Here is a 19,081-nt window from a genome sequence, read left to right on the forward strand (position 1 = left end):
ATTTAAAATTTTTGGCAATTCATTTTTTATTCATCCTTAATTTTTGTTGGTTTCTTTATAAATGCAAGCTCTTCCTTTCATTTTTACACTGAAAAATGTTATGGATGGATGCTCACACATTATACAGGGTGTCTCAGCTAAGACTTTCGAGCCTAATATCTCGGTTATTTGCCAACGGATTTTTATGAAATTTAAAATGCAGATATTTTAGAACGTGAAGGTTCAATTAGTAATAATAAAATTACCTCAAGTTAAAAAATGTAATTTTAACACATGTTTCCTTTATCGAAAATTATGCGCAATTATTATTACATTGATAAACATTAAAAAATAGGGGTCTACACAAACAATTAAGTAAATCACTTGTCTGATTCAACGAAAAGATTAGATTTTGTCGTTAAAAATTTAATGTAAAATTTAAAGGTATTTGAGCAGTCACACACTTTAAAGTCTGTCAAAACTGGGCGTGCTTTATTAGAAACGCCAAATTGTGAAAATTTATTGAAAATACTCTAAAAATAGACAACAGTGGCAGAAATTTCAATATTGTTGAAAAAGGAAAAAAATTTTGCCTATGGAGAGTGTCGTAAGAACTTCAATGACACAGTTCGTTTTCTCGTGGAACACTATCCAAATGTAGGCTTTACAAAATGTAAGGTTAAGAGAGTCGTCAATTTATTTGAAGACACAGGAAGCGTACGTGAACTAAATTACCTTGCTAAAATATCCCGATCGTGTTTTAGTCCTTTATGGAAGAATTAAAGCATCCAGTATAATAAATTACGTCCAAATGTTGTCTTTAACTTTGTAAGTGTTTGTAAGGTTAGCAAGATAAACGTCAAATATGTCACCTGCGCTTCTGCGAAAAGGTATGACCAAAATTCTGCAAAATTGCGCGTTTGTTTCATACGCGTCTACGTTTTTGCATTTGCAGCCACGTTTAACACAGTTTTTTGCTTTTTTCTTGCAAACCAGACGTCTTTCAAGGACGAGTTTTTCCCTACAGCATTTTTTATTGACGATCAATTTTTTATGTAAATCTTAATTGATTCACCATTTTAAAAAGGCATGTAAAAATCGAGTTTTTAAGATTTGGGTTTTGGCATTAATGGGATTTTATTCTTCACCGTCTAAACTATCTGCATTTTAAATTTCACAAAAATCCGTTGGAAAATAACTGTGTTATTAGGCTCGAAAGTCTTAGATGAGACACCCTGTACATACTTAGAGGTGTTGAATTCTCTCATGGGCAGTGACCTTGGAAATATCTATACGAAGTTGGAGCGAAAAATCTGTAAATGAAAATTGAAAATGTCGACTTATACTTTACATGCAAATAGACGAGAGAGAGAGACGACACTAACGTAACGAATGACGATGTTTTCCGGTCGGTTTGTTGCGCTTATTTGAGACCGATATTCGTTGCAGATTTGACTCATAGGCTCATAGCCCATGAGAAAATCCAACACCTCTACTACTGAACCAACTAAACTGTTTAGTTTCTGTGTCGTCGCCCTGACGAAGAGAGTTTTGCTGTCAAAACGTGCGTTAAGTTTATTTTAATGAGAAAGTGTATTTGATGTAAGGAAATTAATAATGTCATAACTAAAAAAAATCTATTTATGTAATAAAACCAAGAAATATAGTTTCTTTCTTTCCCATAAAATATTTTTATAATTTTCTTTTTCTTGTTTTTGTTCGTCTGAGAATTCTTCTTTGACATTTTTCTAAAACAATTTGTTTGTTGTTTTTCTCTCTCTTGTGTGTTCTTTATTCTCAGATGTTATTATTTTACATCTTACCTTTTATTTGCTTTCTTACTTATTTTCTTGTCACTTCCGTTTCTAGCATTTTCATACAAATCAACATTGATTTATCAACTTCTTTATTAACCACATATTTGAGCTTTCATTTTCATTTCATAGTTTGGTTTTTCGTCGTTGCTTTTTACTTTTTTTTCTCCTGACGTATTTTCATATTGTCATCATTTCCTCTAAACATTGTGTCAATTTTCCTCAATACTGTAATTTTCACTCCATTTTAATTCTACCACAACATAAAACAAAAGATAACTTCCACAGTCTAACAAAAATATACAGGTGTCCCAGAACAGGCGAATCAGATTTAAAAGGTATATTCCTTAGTTGTATTGGAAGTGAAAAACGTGTTCAGAAAAATATTCAGGGTGCAATAGCTTCTTATACTACATTTGTTTAGCAGGAAGAAACCAGGTTTACACAGCAAAAATTATAAATCGGGTAGCAGGATTGCAGGAGAAAAATGGCGCGAATATTTGAAAATGCCGAATATAAATCTCAATTAAATTGTTATCGCACAATGTTATTCAATTCAAAAAATTGCATTATGTAGTAATTTTTTCTTCTAAATCACTAAAAGATTCAATTTGAAAAGAGGTAAAGCCTGTTTATATAAAAATTTTATTATAATTTCATATTCAAAATGTTGAGAGGTCAAGAAAAAAATAACAAATACAAACAAAATATGTATAATAATAAAAATGCGGAGGCGAGACGCCGGTAATTATGTTGATAAGCACTGCACTATTACTTGATAGTAATATCCGTAATAGTGTATGTACTTAGTTTAGTCTCCTCATGTACAGCATCAATTGTTGGCGGAATTTGTTAAAAAAAAAATCATGCACAGTTTTCCTAATTAGATAGTTTGCATGATCATCTAATATTATTCTTTCTTCATGCTTCGCTTTTTTTGCTGGGCTGACATGTCCAGTTGAGTGTACTTCACTCAGAACAGTATAAATTGTAGACAAAGAGAAACCTGTGAATAATTATATGTCAAAGAATTTTTGTTTTTAGCAAAATCACAGTAATACCAGTATATGAAGCTGTCTTCTTTTTCTGTTCAGTTGCTCCAATATCTGGGAAGTCCTTTACAATGTTTTGGTGAACATTATGTATGACAGTTTTTTCTCGAAGAGTCAAATGACCTATATGGAACAAAATTAATCATAACATGCACTTTTCATCACTATAATTAATTATACCTGTTGGTAATTTTCGTCTTCTGGCATTTACTATAGCAGAATTTGCAGCTGGTGCCTCCATGATACGAGGAAATAGGTCCACAAGACTGGTTTTTCGAAATCTTGAAATATATACAACAGTATATCATTTTGTTTTCTCATTCATACAACTTACGACGAAAACTGTAAACACAGCAAGGATTAGTTCTGACAAGAACTGGTTTTTAATAGACAAATAAAACGAACACAGGAGAACCAAAAGATAACCAAACCACACGCCAATTTCAAAAACGAATACCAATGACAGTTGTCAAGTGTCAAATGCTCAAATGATTCCCTCTGCACTGTTGTCAGTTTCATATCCTGCAAAATCCTGCGGATAATATTATTTATAATGCGTAAAAAAAATATTAACTTAGTAAAATATAATACTTACTAAGTTTGGTGAACGCATGAATGCATGAAGAGTTTTATCCATTTCGATGTGAACAATTATATAATTTTTCCTACTTTACACGAACACAATCTGGCAACAACGCTTAAATTCTCATTTTATGCGATTTTATTAAAAATATCTCAAAATTTTTTAAACTGTAGATACCTACCAATTCCATTAAGCTTTAAGAACATTACATTATAGTTTCTTTTTTTTTCAGTCATAATTTACAAGTTTTTATTTTAAATCGTGAACCCTAAACTTTGCTCGTGTAAACGGGCCTCGCTGTTAGCCAATCAAATTTAAATACTCCCTACCACGATTTCCATCTAACAAGAGGATATACTATAGTTGTGAATTTTTTAAATTGACCAATAGTGTTCCAACATTTTTCACCTTTACGAGCAAACTGAGTTCTTTCCCTCAGTTACTAAGTAACGTGTAATACGTATGAATCCTATGAATAAAAAAATTACTACTAGAATTATGTTGCTAAGCAATTTAAAGTGTTCGTTGAATTTATCTGAAATCCAAATTAACAGCGACCTTCTGATTGGTCAACTTTAATTGTTAATTACAAAAGCTCTACTACACCCTGGCCATTTTTTTAAACGCTATTGCTTTCATTTATCACCAACGAAAGCGCACTCAAAATCTGATTGGCGAGTTCTGGGACATCCTATATAAGTATTTTAATAATTTCAATAAGTAGTACCTATCTATTTTTTTTTTTATTTCGGTTACCGTTACATCTCTCTCTCTCTCTCTCTCTCTCTCTATTTCCCCAAGATGAAGCTCACTCCAACCACGCAATCTGATCAGTGATCTGACTTGTAAATCTGCGACAGTGATTCATACTTCGCATAACGTCAACAGTCTTCATCTCGTATTTCACGAAACTGGAATCACCTTACGAAACCGTGGTGATGGCGCCACTCCTTATACTGATTCACTTTTTAATTGCTGAGTATTTACGTTTGAATCATTTGCTTTACATATTTTATCGACCTGTCTGATGCCAAAGTCTAACTTCAAAACCATAAATAATGTTAATTCTCTGTTTGTTTTTTAAAACGTAACCAGAATCTTTACATAAGACTCGAATAAAACGGTTTTTGTTGGGGACACGTTTACAAATCTTTCAAATACGGCAAGATTTGAAAACTTTTCAGAAACAGTTATAGTGTCACTATAACATCTTAATTCCTCGACATGATCATGTCAAGCTTTCCTTAATATTATCTTTTACCAAATTGTGTGGTGATAATTCTCAAAATAAAAATCTGAAATAAATCAGCAATAAATTAGCAATTTATTAAAACAAATTGTCTGAAAAAAATGGTCTTTAATGCTCCACAGATAGGTTAAAAATGTTTGACCTTGAATACGTGAATAATAATCTTTTTGGCATAGTTTAAAGGAACTCTGCTACTACTGCTAACATTTTAGAGAACAATGAGTTTTTTGCAAAATGTGAAAATAAGTCGTTGCATAGTTGGCTTGTTGGGAGTTTTCTCGACCAGATCTTGTTGTACAGATTGTAGATGTTCTCCGCTTTGGTTTAATTTACGTTACTTAAGTACATCTACTAAGCGCGATCCACCCCATCTCTCCCAACAACAACAAAGAGATTAAGCCAGCTTAAATGAAGTCCTGGTCGGCGTTCGTCGGTTGAACATCATTAAGAATTGAAGTAAACGATCCTTCCTACGAGTGCGGTACCGTAATGCGTCCATATCTTAAGAAATTTAAATCCGTCGCGCAATCAAATATCATAACATAATATTAATAAATGTAGCTGGTTCGATTTTTCCAGCCGTCTAACGGCCTTAATACGGCCGGATCGCTGTAAAATCCTGCGATGGGACCGAATATGACTTAATAAACCCCCGATATTATTTTTATTTTGCACATTGACGTCCGATTGCGGCATGCTGCGGCAATAACACGTGATCATCAAGTCTCTTCGCCGGCACTTGTCAACATCTCTGGCCGATATTTGCATGATGGCGCAGTAAAATGGTCGATGTAGTCGTCCGTACGCCGCCCGACGTTTTTATTACCCACTAAATATAATGGCAGTCGTATTTGCTCTGTATGTATATGACGTTTACACGCCACGCATCTGATGGCAGTTCTTCTCTTTGCCTTCGAGCCATTCCGTTCGCAAACACCGGCAGAGGAGCGAACGCTCGCCCTAAGTGAAACTTTCCTAATGAAACACACTCGTGCGTGCGACTCTCTTGGTTCAGTAGAAGGGTAAATGGGTGATATATTTGTGTTTCTACATCGACGGCTGTCCATTCAACTGTATCAAAAACATCGTGATTCATCAATAAATGCTGCGACAGAGAAATACCGTTGAAGTAAACACGGTCATGGTTTTAAAACTTTTTTACAATCAATGTAGCTAGATTTATTCTTCTTTGCCAATGGCTCGCAGAAGCGGAAGATCTGTACTCATAAACATTTTTACTACCTATTGTGATTGCTTTCAATCAATAAACAAACACGAAGATCTATATTCAATTCATCTCAACCGTTCCGTTCCTTTACTTATTTTGATCTGATGAAACAAAGTAGGTCCTATTACTGTGCCGTGAGGAACACCACGAACTGAGAAATTTCCTTCATTTGTTTCCTTTTGTTCGTTGGTGGTGTCATACGCGACTTAACAAACAATTTGATGGCAGATTACCAATATCTACATAACAGACAAACCACGAATTGTTTCATAATTAGGATTATGGTTTCCGTTTCTTCAGAGCATAGTAAATTGTTCCAACAGATTTAGTGGTGATCGTTAATACCTACTGTGGACATAAAATAGGTCCTGATGGTGCGCTTTGGGGGGACAGAGTGACAAAAAATAGGTCCTGATGGTGCGCTTTGGGAGACAGACTGACAAGAACTTTTGATAAAGCTGTACGAGTATGTTATAGTGCAGAACCAAATTAGAATGTTTCAATTGCACAGATTTATTCTACCTTGTCACATCTTGGTAGTTAGTTAATTGACGCAAAAAGGGTAATCATTTCTTGTCATCTAAGACAGTACGAGTAGTTAGTCGCGTGTTGGTGACTTGAGAGCGGTCTCATAGAAATAACTGAAATTTTTTCAAGTACATTAAGTACAGTCTTCTTTTCACAGAGGAATTGCCTAGCTGATGAGCTAATTTATATAATGTTTTCTTGTCAAATGGTAGAATGCGGGCGAAATTAGAATTCCAGATTGTTGCGTTATTGTTTTTGTTTATGCGATAATTACACTTATTACTGTCACACCGATCGATCGTACTGCAACTTATTATTAACTAGTAACGAAACGTAAACAAGCAAAAATTGATACCTGTAAGGATAGAGTTCAAAGGAAAATATAAATAAATCTGTACGGTCTTGTTAAAATAAAAAAAAAAAAATGACTTATGAAGGTTTTTTTTTAAATAAAACTTCACAGGTTTGTTTAGGCATTAGTGTTCTTTGAACTCACAATTTCATTTTTTTACGATTCCAAAGTATTGAAAACAGGAAGCTATCTAAAAACATCAAAATACTGAGTACGGGAGCAAAAGGTTTGTACAGGGTGAGCGAAACTCGATGTCGCAGCTCGATTCATCGAATTTTTTTTCCCAGAAATATACCTATATTTTGGCATATTTAAAAAGAACTAATTTTTCTGAACAAATTTTGTAGAGAAAAAAAATTTGCTATTTTTTTCCGTTAAAAAATTATAAGCAAATTTGTAAAAAAAAGTATTATCAAAAATTCGCAATCGTCACGATTTAAACAAGATAGCAAATTTTTTTCTTTACAAAATTTGTTCATAAAAATTAGATCTTTTTAAATATGCCAAAATATAGGTATGTTTCTGGGGAAAAAAATTCGATGACGTCATTACTTCAGTTTCCAAATATGGAAAAATATGCAAATTTTGTTTAAAATGGAGCTTACTCAATCCCATTTAAGAACCTCTTTTTAGATTTTTCCTATCCTCTTTAATTGTCTTTTAATAGAGCTGAAACATCGAGTTTCGCTCACTTTGTACAAAAAAAATATATAAAATGATATAAATTTTCTAGTACTTATCTACAGAATACTTACGAATATATCTGTTAACATTTCAAAAACAATTTTACAACTTTGGAACTGTTTAACTTTCATAATTGTTGCTTCATCTTGCTCATTGGTGGTGTCTTAAAAGTATTGGATGTTCAAATGAAATCCTGGACTGGGTAGGCGTTGGAAACCGTCAGTTATTTTGTTTTTTAACGTGTAGATTGACAGTTGTAATTAGAACATGTTGACAGCGAATCTAAAATTTCTAAACAAAAAAATCTTTCAGTTTTTTTTTCTTTCTCTGCAATGTTTTACATTAAAAATAGAATAACTAACGATTCCTATTCTCGAGGCAAATATCTAAGGGCACTCTTTGCTGAAAACAAACATGTTCAATGTCATTCGTGTCAAATGGCGGGAAATTCAAGCTTTACACTGTTCCAAATGGTTTACTTTCTTCAACGCTTACTCAGCCCAGGTTTCCATTTGAACGCATGATATAATAAGTACGTTTGAAAAATGTGGCGGTAGATCGTTAATATCGATTATGAAAATAAAATAGGTCTGAATAACACTGCTCTGGGGAACACCGGCACCGTTTAACTTCCATGTTTATTGTGGTTTTCTTTGTACAGGGTGGTGTCATACGTGTAACGTGTAATAAATGGGTGTAGCAAATGTGGTGAGAGATCATTAACGTCTATAGCGGAAATAAAATAGATTCCAATATTATGTCCTGAGGAATACCATGCCATGACATTAATTAAAAGTGTGAGTCATTACTTGGTCAAAAATTTAGTACCATTGGAGGCATCATGTTGAAATTAAAGTATCTACAACAGTATCAGAATCAGAAAAAGTTTTTTAATTCTTTCGACAGAGCGCACAACACATTGAATCTGTCTTGTCACATCTTAAATTTTTAAGAGCAAACCACAAGAATATTTTTATCTAAAGGTACACTTGGTGGTTCGTTCATTGATACAGAAATCACAAATCTTCGACTTTATGGTCGACATTTTCAATGTTATACAGATCTCCAGATCTTTTCGGAAGCTTGTTTTGCAGCGCTTGCTTCGTCTGCAATGTCCGGCGGCGTATCAGTCATCGCTTCGTCAATTTCACTGTCGCTATGGACTCCCTCAACGTTCATTTTCTTACTTTTTCGCCAAATAACCAGTACCAGAAGTAAACGATACAACATTTGCAAATAAAACGATTTGGTTAGGTAAATTTAACTGTCAAATATTCGTTGATTTTCAGTCGGTTTACTCGGTTTTGTCGGTTTCGTTGTTAACTTACTAAATAGACCAACAGATGGCGCCACGGTCCATGCCTTGAAAAGTGCGTCCGAAAAAATGCGTACGAAAAAGTGCATCCGAAAAAGAGTTACTTCTTGTCCTCATGGGAGTACGTAAAAATTACCTTTTTCATTAAGGGTGCCTAAAAAATCTATTTTGATATGATTGCACTCTTTAACTTGGACAAATGTTGCTTTCTTGTGTTCAATGGTAGTGTTATAAGTATCGAGTCTAATAACCGAGTAGGACAAATATGGTGGTAGACCATTAGTACTTATTACTAGAATAGAATAGGTCCTAATAGTGTACCCTGAGGAACACCGTGAAATCCAATTGGCAGCATAATAATTGTGGTTTTACTTTTTTGTGTAGTGATGATGTCATAGGGGTAAAATTAAATAAATAAAAAATCCAACAACAGTATCTCTTGCTTCTTTATAATAGTAATTTTTAATTTCATTGGAATTTTCTAAAAAATCATTTTAATTATTTTTTTAACAATTTGATTGAATCACTTAGATATTTATAATGGCTTTGTGCAAGTGCCCATAAATTGTTATTATTTAGTTAAACTGCAGAGACGATAATTTTGGGCCAGGAGTAAATATAGCTTGATACAGAACGTCATAAAGATTATATTAAACCACTTTAGAGCTTGCCGGTCCTACATGCTGTGCACTTACCTCGTCCGTGCAACATCATTATTATCCAAGAACAAAGTACTGACTAATTTATGAAAATGAAATCATATTTTCATCGATAAAGCCACCAGAATCTTAGATCTCGGGCATTTCGCTGTTACGCGGCGTCGGTGCGGTGGTCGAGCTTTGCATTAATGAGATTGTTGTTCCCATAGCCTATCTCTGATCGAGATCTCATCAGCTGTCTCATTGCAGAGAAGTGAATTAATCTTATCCATGCATGCGCACATACACGAATTAATGCCAAAGCGAACTCGCCGAAGGACGTATCAATCGGCGACTCCTCTATCACTCGATCGTCGAACCGATATCGCTCGAACGCCGCAACTAAAAATCAACCGATTCCGGTCACGTATCGACTTGTAACACCTTCTTACATAAAATATTCATATAATGTCGCGAATCAGGGAAACGGCCGCTCGTAATGAAATTGAAATCGTAATTGGCGGTACGTGTTGGCGTGATTGTGCGGCGGAATAAAATGTGGCGGTTGCGTCACGTAAAAAGCGGATTCCGTTGTATAATAATAATTTTCGTTTATGAATGTAAATGATTCCGTACAGTCAATTAGCGGTTAATGGCTCGGGTGTCCACCGTGTGCAATTAGAGGACGTGTAACGAAGGCAGCAAGACCAAAACGAACGTATCCTCAGGAAACTGACGGTTAGAAGGAGCTTTTTTGTAATAAACGCGCCCGGCACGCTACACTTCTAGGACAAAGCGTCGCACTCATGCAAACTCTTTTGTGAGCTTCGTCATTTCAACTAGCCTTCAAGGGGAAATGCGTTTTTTGCCCGATCGACAGTGGCGGCACACTTCTTGTACGTCGAAATAAAAACGACCAAAAAAGTGGATCGTCGGCGTGTCAGACCGCTCGGCTGAAATTTCACGACGTTATACGACCAGGAGGTATCAAATCTTTGCATTTCTGCAATATTATTTTTCGTGTCAGCTGGAATCCTATAATAATATGACAGTTATTTTAACCACTTCCCTGTCAGCGTTGTTTTCTTAAAGAAAATGTTGTTGGGTTAAAAAAACTGGGGAATATTTGTTTTGTAACAATTGGTTTATTAAGCACGTTGCCATCAATATTATTTTTATTTATTTTCCGCTAAGAGGCTAGAGTACACTCGGCTCAGTTACGAGGTGGTTAAAAACGAAACTGTATTAAAGACTTGCAAAACAAGTCTAAAAGTAAAAATGTATCAACAATTATTCACTGTCAAGACTAGTTGTCATGAAAAATTAAAGTCGACTCGTAGAGGACAGATCTGGCCCTATTTTACTTCGTATGGCCTAATCTACGAGGCAATTTTTGTTTTTCAGAAGCTTCCACTCTTTAATTTTTTCATTTTTTAATAACAAGTACGCCTTGAGTTCTTAGGTTAATTTCATATTTTCAACAGGTCCGAAATTTCTGACATTTTTCTCATTTTAACATTTTTTAGTTGAAAATGGTAGGTAATTTAGTTTTAGAACATCATTCTTTTCCACAGCTGTGGTCACTTAATGTCAGTTATTAAATAAATTTGCACCATCGGCACAGGTTGACTAATAAAATAAAAGAAAACACTTTTGGGATATTCTAAATTCTAATGCTGTGCTGTCATTGAAAATAATGTATAAACCTAACGCATAACCCTTTCTTTATAACTTTTCTTTTTTTATTTAAGCAATTGAAAATATTTGCAAAGTACAAAGTATTTTGGTAATTATACAGTGTGAACATAAAGTCTGGAACAAAATTCATAATAACGTTATGCGATGTTTTTAAGAAAATCGCTCGGACGGGTCGATTTTATTTCGAAAAATGCCATCCTGTGACGTGTAATTTGTTTAAGTGACGTCATCAGTTTTTGCGCAATGACGTCACCATCAATTTTTTTAAGTGACAACCCCCATGTTTTTCTTCTATTTTTGATAGACCTTCCTACTACCTAAACGATGAATGAAAAAAATTGGTACCTTACATAACAATTTTTTTGAGAAAATGGCAAATTTTACTTCAAAAATTTAATTTAATTTTTAATGTAAAAATTTTGATTGATCTCAAATAAATTCAAACAAAAATCTAAAGTTAACAATAAAATTTAACGCAAATGTTGAAATTAATCCCCGCCAACTATTTGGCACTTACCGACACTTTGTACACTGCGCTCAATAATGTCAGGGTTTTTCGTTCCATTTCAGCGCGAATTTTCTGACGTACCTAAATCTTCTAAATTGTTGTCTATTAAAATAAATCTGCTATTTTAAATAATCCCAATAAAAAAAATTACATTAAAAATTAAATTAAATTTTTAAAATAAAAATTGTTACTTTCTCAAAAAATTGTTATGTAAGGTACCTACCAATTTTTTTCATTCAACGTTTAGGTAGGTCTATCAAAAAAGAAGAAAAAAGTAGGTGTTGTTATTTAAAAAAATTGGTGATGACGTCATTGCGGAAAAACCAGTGACGTCATCTAAACAAAATGTACGTCACAGGATGGCATTTTTCAAAATAAAATCGACCTGTCCGAGCGATTTTCTAAAAAACATCACATCACGCTACTATGAATTTTGTTCCAAACTTTGTGTTCACATTGTACAACGAATCGACAATTTTCCCCAATTTTGCTTTAAATTTTAGTTTTATAAATAATATGATGAAGATTCAAGATTGAATTTGTGGAATTATTATCCTCTGCAATTAAATAAATAATACATATTTTTTTAAACATTATTCTCCCTAGAAAACAATTTATTACAACAAAATTTTATTTGATTCAGTTTCGATGAATAATAACAATTTTCAGATGATTGTAACATTGCACTAACCGATATAAACTAATTTTCATTTAGATTTATTTAACGGTATCACATTAGATATTGGTCTAACTGTGAACTATTCTTTTAATATACAGTGTGGCAACTACTTATGGAATAAATTCAGTAATTTCAAAACGAATGATATTTTTGCAAAACGCTAAAAAGGTGAACTTTTGTTTTAAAGTGCTCTGGTTTTAAATTACTGCACCTTTTTGTGACGTCATCTCCTTCAGAGCTGTCACGTCATACGCAATTTTAATATAAATATAATTATACAGGGTGTAACAGAAAAAAGTGCATTTATTTTAACTGGTAATAGTGCAACTTTTCTAAATAAAGTTTCTTGGAATTTGCACCTTTATTTTGACGTGCCGTTCACGTTGAATGCAATTTTATAAATCTGAAAACTTTTTTAAACAGAAATCGTAAAAACTGAATGTTTTTATTCCCTTCGTATTGCATTTGATGAATAAAATGGTTTCACTTTTGTTTGTTTTTTATTACTGCTGTTTTTCTTGATTTTTACTTTGATTATTTCCTTCATGTGTTTAGCAACCAATTGCGTGACAAATATTGACCAATCAAAACGAGAAAACAAAAAATAACCCGATAAAATTTCTCTAAAATGCAATAATCTGATAAAAAATGTCGGTACCAGATTTTTTTTTTAATTACTATTTTGAATAAAAAGGATTGGAAATAATGCGTTTGGTTTCATTCTATTCAGGAAATAATCAGCCGTATACCCCTCGTGCAAAATTTTAATATCGGACTCGACTTCGTCTCGTGCTCTTATTTGCTAATAATTGGTCTTCTGACCTCATTTATGAATGTTTTCGTTCATTAGCAAAAAAATTTCGGATAAAAAATTTTGCACTTGGGATATAAATATGTGAAAATAATTTTAAATAAACACCCGATATTAATTTTTTGGTCCTCTTTAGAATTATTTTTAACTCTCTTCATATTCATCTCTATCATCACCCTCGATCGTATTCATTTACCTTCGATATCAATGGTTCATCATCTGGAAAACTAGTACTACGAAGTGCCCATTAATTTTGAAAATAATCACTGGTAGCTAAATCTGGCGAATACAGAGGTTCTTTCAATATTTTGAAATCGTCCTTGAAAATGCAACTCTTGGAAGTGCAAAGCATATCAGCGATTGCTGCTGGAAAGAAATTACATATATTGATTTTAGAATATTTTGAAAACTATGTTTTTAAACTTTTTTTCTAATCATAAGGTAGACCAAAGTGCGAGCAACTACTGGAATCATTTCCGGTTGGATCGAGCAGAAAATTGATGGTCTCACCGTAGATTCCAAAGTATATAGACGAAGGAATGTCTACCTAATTTGGCTTGATAATCGGATGCAAATTGTTTTAAATGAAACGAACACACCTTCCGACCTTGAAGACTAAACGCTTCGAAACGATAATCTGCAGATTTTTCCATAAGCTCCAGTGAAACGGTCACGTTCCAAAAGTGGAGCTCACGCATAGGTGGAGCTACCTCCGTCGGCATTACGAATTTCTTCATTTTATAGAGCAATAAATCCTGCTTCGAACAATTACCTTAATGCTCGTCCGGACAGATAATACAACTAATAACGAAATAAAACCGCAGTGATAGTTGATCGGTAGGAACACAATGCATAATAAATAATGTGAATAATACGGCATTGTGTAAGTCGATCTTGGCCGAAAGGCCTAATCACTTTTAGAATAGAGTGGTCCGGTGGCGGTCATCGCGACAACAAATCCTCCATCTACATCTCAATATCGACGAGCGAGCTTTTTCAGGTGGTACGTGAAGAAATTAGTGCCCTCGCTACTGGTACAGTGGCGGACCGGCCAATTATCCCCTCAAATTTCGATGCTGCATTCCTCGACGCGAACAAAGAGTCCTCGCGTGATCGATCCACCCGTTTTGCCTGGGGTTGTCATTTTTTCAACGAATTCTTGCCACCGGAGAGACGGCAACGCGCGCGGTGCTGTACAGACAGCGCCATAGCATCCTCCTTACATCTCTCAGCTCTTGCGCTATTCTTGAACCGACAAAGTGCCAAAATGTAGACTCTTTGTGTTACACAGATGTTGCAGTAATTTTGCACACCGAGCCTGTGGTGCATTTTTTTACAGTTCTGCACCTACTGTTTTCTCAAAATCATTGTAGGTCGTAAAATTTTATTGGATATTATGAGCGATTAACGGGCACAATGGTTGAGTTTGAAAAGTTGGGAAGCGGCGCGTGTCATTTGCCGTACAATACAAATCTGCAAAATGTACAATACAACCCTGCTTAAAATATTACCTGCTAATGGTAAATACCGTAAAATTTTACGACCTACAACCAAATTGACCAAACAGAACACACATTTTTTGGGTGACCGTGACGAAAAAGCTTTGGCAAGCACCAAACGCTCATAGCAACCTTCTGTTCCCCTCGGGTCTGTATGACCCGACGTGAAACAATCTCGGCAATAATTTATTAGTTTTTTATTATATCCGCTTTATATTTTACGACTTTGTTTTCTTCGATATTATTTATCACATGCATGTAAAACATTCAAAACATTTATTTCCATTTTTTTAAATACAATTTGTTACAAATCTATTCCTGGGGTCAATATGACCCGAACCTGTATTTTGTTACCTAGTGTCTAGTGCTTCTCGGTAGATTAGCAGAGTTAATTGTTAAATAGTGGGCCAAACGTTGGCCCCTGCGGGACGCCAGAAACGTGCAAAAAATAGAACACTCGTGCACCTCCGCATCGATGTCTCGAAGTGGATTTAATTGGGAAGAATATTTTATTAAGAAATATAAAACAGGAAAATATTTGATGAGATTTGTTATGGTAATCGGAGAAAATTAGATTTTCATTGATGGGCCGGCACGCCGTCACACTTTCCCATTTCTAGATTGGTATAAAACGGCGGCACCGTCCGTTTCTCAATTTCCATAAATTATGGTAACCGAAATTCCGGGCCCATTAAAGCGTCCCATCTATTCGTCGTCTCTAAAAGGCCGAATTAGTAACCGAAAGTGTCCAAGCAGGTGGAACGATGATTCCAGCCCTTCGATATTCCTTAGCACCTTACGTCCTACCTTACAATCTTGGTTGTACTTATGGGGTGATGAGACAGGTGGGTGAGCACCTGTCCGCGAGGGCCACAACTCGCACATGTTACACCTGAATAGCCGATGGAGTCGGAGCCGTTACACCCCGACGGACAGACGGTGCGCAACAACGAAGACTCCTAGCCGAGGAAGTAGATACCAGATAGGAAGAAAGGCGCGCAAACGGTCGCGCAAATCCGTTAGGTCATCCCTATTCATTAAGGCGAATTTGTTTGCCCGAGCGCCATCACCGACGATTAACGGCTCCCAAGATCTTTTTGCGATCGTGAAGTGGTGCTAAAAGTTTGTAAATATATAATAGTTATTATATCAATGCTCATTCACCATATAATCAAGTTTAATAGGCTATACCTATCCCACCGATCAATATTTTACGTAAACTGTTTTCAGAAGTAATCAGCGGCAATCGTACCATGTGACTTTGTTTTGGCGCGGTGACTCGTCTTCATGAATGGACTATAGTGTCGATTAGTTCCAAATTCAAATGCATCAGCAAGTGCCATGACAATTTGTTTATCTGTCTCTGAAATGGTTTCTGTGGTGACAATTTGTCTTTGAGTCCCAATTGCGGTCCACACTTTTTTTGACCTTTTGTCAAGTGGTTATCGAATTAAACTGTACAAATAATGACTCAAGAATTTTTACCTGATGCACTTTATATTATTTTCTTGGCAGTTTCTCAGAGTTGTAAAAATTTCGTCATTTTTGATATCTACGAACATATATTTTTTATTACTTCTTATCTGACCAGAGCTTTTTTGTGATTCTAACGAAGAGCTTGTTCGATTTCAAATTGAGAATGAGATTTTATGGACGATTTGGTATTTACAACTGTAACACCTTATTAATCCCTTGACACCAAGTACACTTTATTACTGAACTAAAGCTGACGTGCGTTTCTGCAGCAAAACCGTCATCATGAGAGCGGCGATACAAAAACCAAGTCAGAGCCTTGCCAATTCCAATTTTTGCAGTTTACAAACGTTAACTTCAAATTTAATATTATCCTGTTTGGACGAGGTTTAAAAAAACAGTTTAACCGGCAGGTTTATTGCAATCTAAATATTACAATCTATTGCAATCTATTAAATATTTTTATCATCTGGTAAGTGATTTCGACAGGCTTGAAATTAACACTTTTGTTAATAGCGCCGTTACTATTAAGTAATTATACCGCGCGATCGAAAAAAAAATAATCAGGTAAGCCATGACTATCATTGTGCAGTTGTTTCTTTGGCGACAGCGATATTTAAACTGGTGCTGCTAACTGAACCATGATATTCATGGCTTACTAGGTTTGTTTTTTTCGATCACACGGTATAATCTTTGTTTGACTTGTTTCCATTGACATTTTTACTAGATAAAATATAATAAAGAACAATCAAAGGGGTTTCACTTGATATGGATGCTTTGCTTTTTGAAATTATTTTACTCTTATTAACACCCTACAAAGAGTGACTTTTGTGTGTAAGAGCTTTTTGGAATCTGGTTTCGTTATGTAAGAATGTGCTCTAATGAACATACATATTATCTTTATAAATTGTAAGCAATGGTTAATCGTAGTTTTACAATAATTTTGTTTTGTTCTAGAACATCATAAATTGTTTACAAGATCTACATCAAAAGTATAATGTAATTAAATATGCAGTAATGTTAAAATGACATTTGCATGACTGGTTACAATTTTAGAACGCTATATTAATTAATTTCTTAAGAATTTATTATTTCCATGCAGAATGGTTTTTACGTCATTAAATATTTTCAATTCATAATAATAACAACGTGGACAACTGGACAACTAAACCAGAATGAAATCAATTACAATGTATTAATTTGAAAAAAAAAATGTTTAAGTGAAAATAAGTACTTTTTAGAGAGTTCTTTTGTTTTGTACAGACAGCAATTTTCTTTTATTGACTCTTTAAAACTAAGATCTAGTGTAATTTAGACCAAACAATCCTGTTTTATTTCCAACTGACCAGTTTTTTTTTTTTTGTAAAAATAAAAAAGTCTGTCTCTGAGAGTTCCGGAGGCTAAAACCCTTCCTTTTTTGTGATTTTAAAGTTCTTGGAAATAGTAGACAATTGAAAATATTTAAATTAATTATTGATCACAAAATAAAAGACATTCGGATCTACTTTTAATAAATACATATTTAAATCTTTGTTGTCAATTTTTTTTTTTTTTAGAGAGTAGGTTTTTGACAATTTGATTGAATCAAAAAGTTTGGCTTTACAGTAAAGAACCACTTCCTAAGGACTCTCCTCAGAGTCATGGACATGTATAGAAAAATGTATTCTTATTTATTTTGTATGTTGTTAGAGGTTTTTTCAGGACTTATCAATTACAATGGTATTATTTAATTTACTCTACAACATGACAGGAACCGTAAAAAGCATTCCCGAAAAGAAAAGGGACGAAATTACAATTGAAAAAATTACACTAAATATGTATTTGCAAAAAAATATATTAGTATACAGGGTGTCTCAGCTAAGACTTTCGAGCCTAATAACTCAGTTATTTTCCAGCGGATTTTTGTGAAATTTAAAATGCAGATATTTTAGACGGTGAAGAACAAAATCCCATTAATGCAATCACCCAAGTCTTAAAAACATAATTTTTACATGCCTTTTTAAAATGTTGAATCAATTAAGATTTACATAAAAAAATGATCGTCAATAAAAAATGCTGTAGGGAAAAACTCATCCTTGAAAGAGGTCTGGTTTGCAAGAAAAAAGCAAAAAACTGTGTTAAACGTGGCTGCAAATGCAAAAACGTAGACGCGTATGAAACAAACGCGCAATTTTGCAGAATTTTGGTCATCCCTTTTCGCAGAAGCGCAGGTGACATAATTGACGTTTATCTTGCTAACCTTACAAACACTTACAAAGTTAAAGACAACATTTGGACGTAATTTATTATACTGGATGCTTTAATTCTTCCATAAAGGACTAAAACACGATCGGGATATTTTAGCAAGGTAATTTAGTTCACGTACGCTTCCTGTGTCTTCAAATAAATTGACGACTCTCTTAACCATACATTTTGTAAAGCCTACATTTGGAACTGTGTCATTGAAGTTCTTACGACACTCCCCATAGGCAATTTTTTTTTCCTTTTTCAACAATATTCAAATTTCTGCCGCTGTAGTCTCTTTTTAGAGTATTTTCAATAAATTTTCACAATTTGACGTTTCTAATAAAGCGCGCCCAATTTTGACAGACTGTAAAGAGTGTACAAAATGTTTCTTGGCAATTAATCATTAATTGTTTCAAAAGGTAACTGCTCAAATACCTTAAAATTTTACATCAAATTTTTAACAACAAAATCAAATTTTTTCGTTGAATCAGAAGAGCGATTTAGTTAATTTCTTGTGCAGACACCTATTTTTTAATGTTTAACAATTTAACAATAATTACGCTTAATTTTCAATAAAAGAAACATGTGTTAAAATTACATTTTTTAAGTTGAGGTAATTTTATTATTACTAATTGAATCTTCACCGTCTAACATATCTGCATTTTATATTTCATAAAAATCCGTTGGCAAATAACCGAGATATTAGGCTCGAAATCTTAGCTGAAATACCCTGTATATTAATTATATCAAGTAAACTAACAGCAA

The 19,081-nt window shown here is 34.0% G+C and overlaps 1 protein-coding gene across 2 annotated transcripts in view; it reads left to right on the forward strand.

Annotated features, from left to right (window-relative positions):
• Positions 1-19,081, forward strand: part of LOC138127051 (zinc finger protein 787-like) — a 185,496-nt gene that overhangs the window by 87,282 nt on the left and 79,133 nt on the right. The gene's annotated exons all lie outside the window — the stretch shown is intronic.

This window comes from Tenebrio molitor, chromosome 3 (assembly GCF_963966145.1).
Source record: "Tenebrio molitor chromosome 3, icTenMoli1.1, whole genome shotgun sequence".
Classification (NCBI taxonomy): Eukaryota; Metazoa; Arthropoda; class Insecta; order Coleoptera; family Tenebrionidae; genus Tenebrio; species Tenebrio molitor.